We start from the raw sequence: 9,185 nt of genomic DNA, 5'->3' as shown, positions 1-9,185 counted from the left end.
GATGGCGGGAATTCTGCTCCCTTTCTTTGGGAGACGTAGGCGAGGTGGGACAAACAATGAATTGTCCGAGGTTCCAATTAAAATAGCAGAAAATTGCCTGGCCTGGAGGTGAAAAGCAACAATGGAATCGATCGGGTCTTTTTTTGAGCCTAAGAAAGGAAAAGGCGGGGAGGAGTGAAAAGTGGAAAGCTCCTGCTGGGAGGCAGGGGGAGTAGATGGAAATGCTTCTAGACTGTGAGCCCGCTGTTGGGTAGGGACCGTCTTTATATGTTACCAACTTGTACTTCCCAAGCGCTTAGTACAGTGCTCTGCACACAGTAAGTGCTCAATGAGCACTTAGAGAAGCAGCTTGGCTCAGTGGAGGTCATGGGAGGTCAGAGGTCATGGGTTCAAACCCCAGCTCTGCTAATTGTCAGCTGTGTGACTTTGGGCAAGTCACTTAACTTCTCTGTGCCTCAGTTACCTCATCTGTAAAATGGGGATTGACTGTGAGCCCCCCGTGGGACAGCCTGATTGCCTTGTAACCTCCCCAGCGCTTAGAACAGTGATTTGCACATAGCAAGCGCTTAATAAATTCCAAAAAAAAAATACGATTGAAAGAATGAATGCTTTTTAGAGCTGGAATCGGGGCAGCTAAAACCTTGATGCGAAGGCTGTTGTCAACCCCAGGGCTTAAGGGAAGGTGGGATTGTGGTTTGGGGACAGATTGCTGATTGGGGGGGGGGGGGGGTGTTTCTCTCTTCCCTGCCTCCATTCGGCCATCCCTGGCCACACACACAATAGAGCCCGATCCCAGCTTTGGGAATGGGGGGGGAATTGGGAATGGGGCCTGTGTGGTTCCTTTAAAAAGCCGTTCCTGCCGCATATGGGCCACGTGAAATGCGTGCCTGGCCGCCCGCCTCTTCCCCATTGGCGGGGCCACGTGGTCTGATTTTGCAACATATCCTGCATCATTGTCCTTCCGCTACGAAACATAGTCCCCCAAAGTGGGTCGCCCCCTCTTCCCTGGTCCCAGGAGCCCACCCCCTCATTCCCCCGTCCCAAGGACGCCATTTAGGGTGGGGGGGCTTTCGGGGGGCGGGGGAACAGGCGGAATCACCGAGGCGAAAAATGGGGGGGGGGGCAGGCGGAGGGATACGAGCGGTGCTGCGGCGGAGGAATCACCTTGAGGTTGCAGTTGCTGAAGCCGGTACAGGAGAGACGACTTTCTGCGGGAACGGTTGAGTCTCCTGTGCCTGGTGGAGGTAAGATCACTGTGCTTCCCAGACTGAACCCCTTTCTTCCTCTTCCTCTCCCCCTCATCCTACCTCCTTCCCTTCCCCACAGCACCTGTATATATGTTTGTACATATTACTCTATTTATTTTACTTGTACATATCTATTCTATTTATTTTATTTTGTTAGTATGTTTGGTTTTGTTCTCTGTCTCCCCCTTTTAGACTGTGAGCCCACTGTTGGGTAGGGACAGTCTCTATATGTTACCAACTTGTACTTCCCAAGCGCTTAGTACAGTGCTCTGCACACAGTAAGCGCTCAATAAATATGATTGATTGCTTTCTCCTCCTCCCTCCCCTGACCTCACTCAATCAATCGTATTTATTGAGCGCTGACTGTGTGCAGAACACTGGACTAAGCTCTTGGGAAGTAATAATGATGGTACTTGTAAGCCCTTACTATGTGCAGAGCACTGTTCTAAGCGCTGGAGTACAGTTCAGCAACAGAGACAGTTCCTAATCCTCCTTCTCCCCCCGGCCTCCGCCAGACCGTTAGAGAAAACGGTCGCTGAGCAGGCTCCCGAACACAGGGAGGGATGGAAGGAAGGCAGGTGTCCCCAGCCCGCACATTTCTCCGCCCCCACCTTTTAAAAATAGTATTTGTTAAGCGCTTACTACGTGTCAAGCAGTGTTCTGAGCGCTGGGATAGAGGCAAGTTCCTGCCCCGAGACTGGGTAGTGGCTCACTTTCCTGCTGCCTCTGATTTATTCAGTCGTATTTATTGAGCGCTTACTGTGTGCAGAGAGCACTGTACTAAGCGCTTGGATGCCGTCCGGATTGGGGAGCCCTGTCCCCAAAATGGATATCTTTCTCTCCCCCTCCCAAAAAAAAATCTTTTCTAGGTTCTGCCAACGTCAATCCCTCCACTCCTCCCCCCAATCTTCCCCAGGTAACTGGGCTGTGCTGACGTTACCTCCCTCCTAACCTCCCACGGCAGACCCGATGATGATATTAGAAGGGGGGGCATTCTTTTTTTTTTTTTTTTTTTTACTGGTAGTTAAGCGCTTACTATGTGCCAGGCAATGTTCTGAGCGCTGGTGTAGACGCAAACTAATCAGGTTGGACATAGTCCGTGTCCCACTTGGGGCTCGCTGCTTTAACCCCCATTTCGCAGATGAATTAACCGAAATACAGTGAAGTGACTCGCCCAAGGTCACACAGCAGACAAGTGGCGGAGCTGGGATTAGAACCCAGGACCTTCACCGGCCTGACCTCTTCTGCTTCTCAAGGTGCTCCTCTGCACTGCTTCTTGCTGGTGTCCACTCGGGACCCTGCCCCAACTCCACGCACTTAAGACCTGGGGTCGGAGAAGCTCGAGGGCAAAGGAGCCCAGCGCTTAGGATAGTCCTTGGCACATAGTAAGCACATAACAAATACCAGTATCATTTAGACTGTGAGCCCACGGTTGGGTAGGGACTGTCTCTATATGTTGCCAACTTGTACTTCCCAAGCGCTTAGTACAGTGCTCTGCACACAGTAAGCGCTCAATAAATACGATTAATGATGATTAAACCATATTCGGGGGCTGCAGAGGTCGAACTGGCCCCGGTCATCCTCGGGCAGGATTCCTGCAGCCTGTCAGCCCAACCTACTGACTCACTCCTTCATAGGACACCCCTCTTTCTTCCCCAAATTGGGATAGAGAAGAACTCAGCTGGATACTGGGCCTTCTTCCTCAGGCTGACCTCCCCAATATAGCCCCGTTACCCTCGAAGGGATTGGCACTGAATCCTGAAAGAAGCAGCTCAGGGAGGGGCAAGGTGGGGAGATTTTGCCCAAGTCCGAGGTTGGGAAAGTGACTCTATGAAAAGCCAAGCCTTAAAGAAAGAAGTGAAAATGGAACTGAATTCAAATAATCTTCCAGTGTCTATGTAAATGATAGTAGAGGAGATGGGTGTGTGCCTTCTTAAGCCCTATTTGGCCTAGGAATTCAGGGCTTTTTGGAAGACTAGGTACTGTAGATGATGATTACATAATTGCTTCCCGGCAGAGTGAGAAGGAAGGGTGAATTTTCCCCCACTCTTCCCCGTCCCAGTTTTCAGTCTTAATTTCCTGTTTTGTCTAGGCCATAGATCTCAGTGGGCCAGGCATCCTACCAATGAATTTAAGTAGAATTGTTAGTAGTGTTGCACAATAAAAATTTTTAGTCAGAGTTGGGCTTGGTTTGGCAGGGAGGTGGTCTCCTAAAGCCAAGTTTGAAAATCTTTCCCCTCTCTTCACCCCCTCCCCAAGATGTCCGGAGGATTCCTAGTGGCAGGCAGTGGAGATCTGCATGAGTTCATGGAGTAACTCGGGCAGACATCTCTTTGGAGCAGAGGTGCACGTAGCTCCCTGGTGATAGGGCTGAATACTACTCACTGCTGTAGTCTCATATTTGCTGTCTCTCCCATGCTGCAGCCTGCGCAGAGAAAGGGCAAGTCAATGACAAACGAGTAATCTCTCCTTGAGAGAGGTGAAGGTGGATTTCAGTTGTCAGAGCAAATTTGCTGCTCAGTGAGTGTGCTCAAGCCCTTCCCCAGACCAATTGCCCTTGGCATTTTTCCTTTGAGGTGGTGCGTTTTCCTCCTCTGGTGCATTGCACTCGTGCTCTGTGCTTTTGACGCTGAAATCTAATAACGCGTCATTTTCTTAAGACTAGGAAGCCTAGAGGAAAAAAATCTTTGCACAGATTAACTCCAGTACAATTAGGTACAATAGGGATGTTTTACATCAGCAAAGGAAAAAGACATTGTCTTAACAGTTTTAGTTATTTCTTGCAGAGTGATGTAAGATTTAGTTGATTCATCATCTATTTAAATTTAGACTAAATCCATAAGAAAATACCTAAAGCATCCACACTCTTCAAATCCCTGTTTGTAAGTAAGCTATGGCCAACCACCATCTACAGCTATTTAAAATGCACCTATCTGCAGTTGAGGGGAAATCTGAGTTTTCTCTTGTTTAGTCTTCTGATTTTGCTCTTTGGTGCTGGGAAGTGACTCTCTCACCTGCTCCAAATCATGTTCCCTTGCAAAGAGAGAGTGAGCTAACATTGAGAAGTGTCATACCATTACTCCAACTGGCTCCTTTTAAGGGTGGGCGGCTGCTTGGCATGAACAAGACTTGGTTGGTGGTCTCTAAGAAAGCAGCATGGCCTACTGGAAAGAGCACGGGCCTGGAAATCAGAGGACCTGGATTCTAAATGTGGTTCTGCCAGTTGCTTGTTGTGTGACCTTGGGCAAGTTACTTCTCTGTGCCTCAGTTTCCTCAACTGTGAGCCCCATGTGGAACAGGGACGTTGTTCAACCTAATTGTACTTACCTCGGTGCTTAGGACAGCATTCAACACTTAGTAAGTGCTTAACATATGCCATAAAAAATGGATTGCAGAGAATATAACTATAGCTTCATTTGCAGGGGCCGTACAAGTAGCCATTCAGTCGTCTGTGACGTACTCATACTGGTCTGGTAATCTGGAATAAGAAGGAAGGGAATCACTGGAGAGTTACTTAACTCTGTGGGTCTCCTTAGAGGTTGTACAAATGGACCAGTGTCATAGGCTGTAATTTCTCCCCAACTACTTAGCAGAGTTTTATTAAAAGTTTAATGGAAACTGGGTGGATATCAAGGGGTGGTAAAGGGGACAAAGCTCCGGTTTCGGGGAGGGGGGTGGTTCCACTGATTGAAGGAGCCCCAAGATCTCCTTTAGATATCACTTTAGAGCAAATGTCAGTTTACTGCTGCCTCCCTCTGGCCAAGCACACTATTAGGAATATGAGCTCGCCTCTGACTGCATCACAGTTCCAACTGTTGAGGCAGTGGGAATTTTACCAAGAAAACTGAATAACAGATCAAAAGGTATGTAGGAAGGGTGATTCATCTAAGATTGGATTATTGGAAATATGAACTGGGAGGAGAGAATAATCTTAGGTGAGTGGGGAAACTTCTCTGGGGTTAAATGTACACTTACTGTTATTTCCCCTCCAGTAAGTATAGGTCAGCAGCCCTCCCCTCACTCCCCCCCCCCCGCCAAAAAAAGTCCACCCAACTGTGCCAATGGAAACTTCTGCTCAGGGTCTCTAATACCTCAGTGTGCTGCATCCCTATGGGTTAAGTTGGTAGGGCCAAGAAAGTGTGAGTGGCCCTGAGTGATTGAGGATTAAGGCAATAGCTGGACTGGTGTGTTAGGTAACTCTGCTGTTATTTCAAACTTTCACTAGCTTTACAGTAGGCCAGTAATGTCTGACTCTATTCCTGAAGTTACTTGATACCATTGTTCATACAATTTTAAGTCCATTTTCTTTAAGGGACAGACTACAGTCCACCGGAGTTGGCCTCAGTATTATGGGACCAAGAAGATACCGAGCAGCTTGGAATTCTGGACCACTGGGCTGGGGGAAAAGACTTGCAACATCCAGCCCTCCTCTACTCCCTTGACTTTTCCCACATCACCCTCAGTGATTTATGAGGCAGAGATTTAGCCTGTTAGTGTTTTCTTGTTTGAACTTGCCTACTTCCCATATTGCTTCTTGGTGCATTCCTTGATATACATTTCCCATTATTTGCTACCACTTTGCTTTTTCAGGACATTGAACAGACTGCCTTTATAGATCTTGTCCATCGCTTTCCCTTCAGTCAGTCACTTTGGGTATGAAGAGAGGGAGAAGAATGATTGAAGTCCTGGGAGGCAATGTGGCCTAATGGAAAGGGCACAGGACCAGACACCTGGATTCTCCACTTGCCTATTATGAAGGCTTGAGCAAGTCGCTTAATATCTTTGTTCCAGAGTTCCCTCAGCTGTAAAATGGAGATAAAATAACTGTTCTTCCTCCCTCTCTTAGACTGTGGGGCAGGGATCATGTCCCATCTGAGTATCTCCTATCTATCCTAGTGTTGGCATGGTGCTGGACACCTAAGAGCTTAATAATAACCATAATCATCATTATTATTATCAATGTGGATGCTCTTTTCAACCCCTCCCATTCCCAGTATAAGGCACTGCTCCATACTTATCAGTTTGCTGTTGCATTAGAAGTATTATTGCCCAAGTTAGTTTTGGGAACCAAATATTTCCTAGTTTAACCGAGTTACAGTGATCTCCATGCTGCAACTGGTGCCTTAGCAAACACTTCAGCTATGCACTGGTAACTTAAGCTAGTGATCACTGTGTCTGCTTTAGGAGCTCTTGGCATTAAGCAAGAGTCACAGAGGAAAGCGGTATAGCTCTGTTTAAAGCACAAGTATTGAGAAACTAATAAAGGAAATGAGAAAGCAGTTAGGCCACAACCAAGGAAGTGAAAAAAGTATGTAGAATTTGCATTGCAACACATAATGTCTTTTTTAATTTTAATCTGAAAACAAGCTAAGGAAGTGACTTAGCTCAGTGACAAAGACTAACTTAAATGGGGAGAAAGTTACTCATTTTCCAAGTTCTGGCTGTATTTTGAATGAATCCAGATTTACCTAAATGAAGAGTTCTGTTGCATTGGCACTTTAGTTTTGACTTCACAGTATGTTTTAAGTAAAGACTATTACTGTTGTATGGTTTTTTTATTAAGTAATAAATTTCCCCAGTTGTAGAATAAATTAAAATAACTCCCTGAGTCATTCTTGAACAGTGAGGCGTCATTTAAGCAAAGAGAGGTGGAGGTTCTCATGCAGTAACTTGGAAGAAATAGCTCAGACTTATAAAATGCTTGCTCCCTAAGGATTTCAATATTCTTCCAAGAAGGAAAGAATCACTTTTGTACATGTCTTTAAATTATGTATTACATATTATAAATTATTTTTTCATATTAATGTCCATCTCCACCTCTGGACTGTAAACTTGTTATGAGCAGGGAACACATCTGTTGTATTATGTGCTCCCAAGCACCCAGAGTGCTCTGCACATAGTGAATACTCAATAAATACCACTGATTGAAGGAACTGATATAATTTAGCTTTTCATGGAGCAGAAAATCAGTGACATGGAATGGACCTGGTTAGAATTGTGGTTTTGTAGCAAAGTTTATCTTGGTTTCTGCTTCATTCAGGGCTAATTAAGATCTAGACTTTGGACTTCAGAATCAAGAATGATTATTTGAGCACTGATGTAACAGGAAGCTGATTAAGCCTTTCAGAATTAAAGCAATGGCCTGTTCTCCCCCTCTTCCAGGTGAAGCATGCTATTTGATCTCCAGGTCACTTTTTTAGTGTTGTAAATGAAGCTTTAATGAGGCCAAAATACAGTGTTACCTGAATTAGGTGAGGTCTTACCATTGAAGAATAGAAACAAATCAGTTCAGTGAGTCCAATTTCATGAAGCCGTGGGGTTGTAAAGGCATTTACAGATATACCATGATCTTTAACAGTCTCCAAGCCTCTAGTCTCTGACAACAGGCAGCTTCTCTCTCTCTCTGTCTTTCTGTAGCAGGAATGAAAGGTGTTCTCAGGCAGCCCTGCTTAGCTGCAGAGTGCAGTGAGGGATGGCACGTAGGGAGGAAACTAAGCTGCATTACTGGTCGTTAGCCACCATTCCCTGATGCTCACCCTGAGCTGTGGCCCCAAAATAAAACCTGAAAAGGGATGCCAGAGGCTGAAAGTAACCTAGAGAAGGTAAAATCTGCATAATCTTTAGGGCCTGCATACTGTCTAATGAGAATTAGTGAAGTTTTTCCTCTAAAATGAGAGAGGAGGGGGTAGGAGAGATTCACGGGAGGTGTGTAACTGTATGGTGAAAGAGACTAATTCAGACCGGGCTTACTGTTCTAAGGTATTGACCCTCCTATGACTGCTGACCTCATATTCTCATGTGAAGCTTATTCTCATGTAAGCTAGTTGAATGAAGACTTGAAATAAGGAAACCACAAGCTGGCTTAATTTTATTTCAGCAAGTGAAATTAGGGGAGACTTCACAAATGCTTATCCTCGTCTCAGCCTCTCCTTCCACACTGTGGACCACTCCCATCTTCTGGAAACCCTGTCTGGTCACACTCCTTGGTCTCCTTTTGCCTTACTGGCAATTCCTTCACAGCCTGTTTTCCTGATGGTTCCCCTGACTGTTGGTGTCCCTCAAGGTTCTGTTATGGGTTCCCATTTCTTCTCAGTGTTTACTCATTGTCATATTTATTGAGCACTTTCTAAGTGCAGAGCATCTGTACTAAGCGCTTGGGAGAGTACAATATAACAATAAACAGACCCATTCTCTGCCCACAATGAGCTAGCACCTGTGTGGATGACTCCCATAGCTACTTCATCTGCTCTGACCTCTCTCCTCTGCAATCTTACATTTCTTCTCACTTCCAGGACCTTCGTACATGAATGTCCCACTGACTTCTCGAGCTCAGTGTGGCCAAAAGTGAACTCAGTCGGAGACTCAGTGGTATTTATTGAATGCTTACCGTGTGCAGAGCACTGTATTAGGTACTTGGAAGAGTACAGAATAAGAGTTGGTAGATACATTCCCTGCCTGCAAGCTTACAGTCTAGTGATAAGCTTATGGTCTAGTCTACTGCTCATCCTTCCCTCCCAAATCCATCTCCTTTGCTTAACATTTCCATCACAGTTGACAACACCACCAGCCTCCCCATCTCTCAAGCCTGTATCCTTGCAATATTCTGGACTCTTCTTTCTCGCTTGAACCCCGGATTCAGTCTTTTAATCAAATCCTGCCGATTCTACCCAAAATTTCAAGAATCCATCCCTCCCTCTCCATCCAAATGCCCACCATGCTGGTCGAGGGCCTTGTATCCTGCCTTGACTACTGGGACCAGCCTCTTATTGACCTCTCTGACTTGTCTTCCCCTTCTGTTTGTACTTCGCTGTGCCACCTAGATCATCTTTTCTGTGCACATCTCTCCCTACTCTTCAAAAACCTTCAGTCGGTGCCCATTCCTCTATCCGTCAAGCAGAAACTCTTCTATTAAGGTACTCAGTCTGTCCCTCCTACCTA

At 45.9% G+C, this 9,185-nt stretch overlaps 1 protein-coding gene across 2 annotated transcripts in view; it reads left to right on the top strand.

Annotated features, from left to right (window-relative positions):
• Window positions 1-1,161: 1,161 nt before the first annotated feature.
• The window catches only part of PKM (pyruvate kinase M1/2), a 43,556-nt gene continuing 35,532 nt past the window's right edge, over window positions 1,162-9,185 (top strand). For both annotated transcript variants that reach the window (XM_038747028.1, XM_038747029.1), the window contains exon 1: window positions 1,162-1,244. The gene's annotated coding sequence lies outside the window, so the exon portion shown is untranslated. The remainder of the gene's footprint in view (window positions 1,245-9,185) is intronic.

Source organism: Tachyglossus aculeatus, chromosome 5, assembly GCF_015852505.1.
Source record: "Tachyglossus aculeatus isolate mTacAcu1 chromosome 5, mTacAcu1.pri, whole genome shotgun sequence".
In the NCBI taxonomy this organism is placed as follows: Eukaryota; Metazoa; Chordata; class Mammalia; order Monotremata; family Tachyglossidae; genus Tachyglossus; species Tachyglossus aculeatus.
This window is presented reverse-complemented; position numbering and strand designations above follow the sequence as displayed.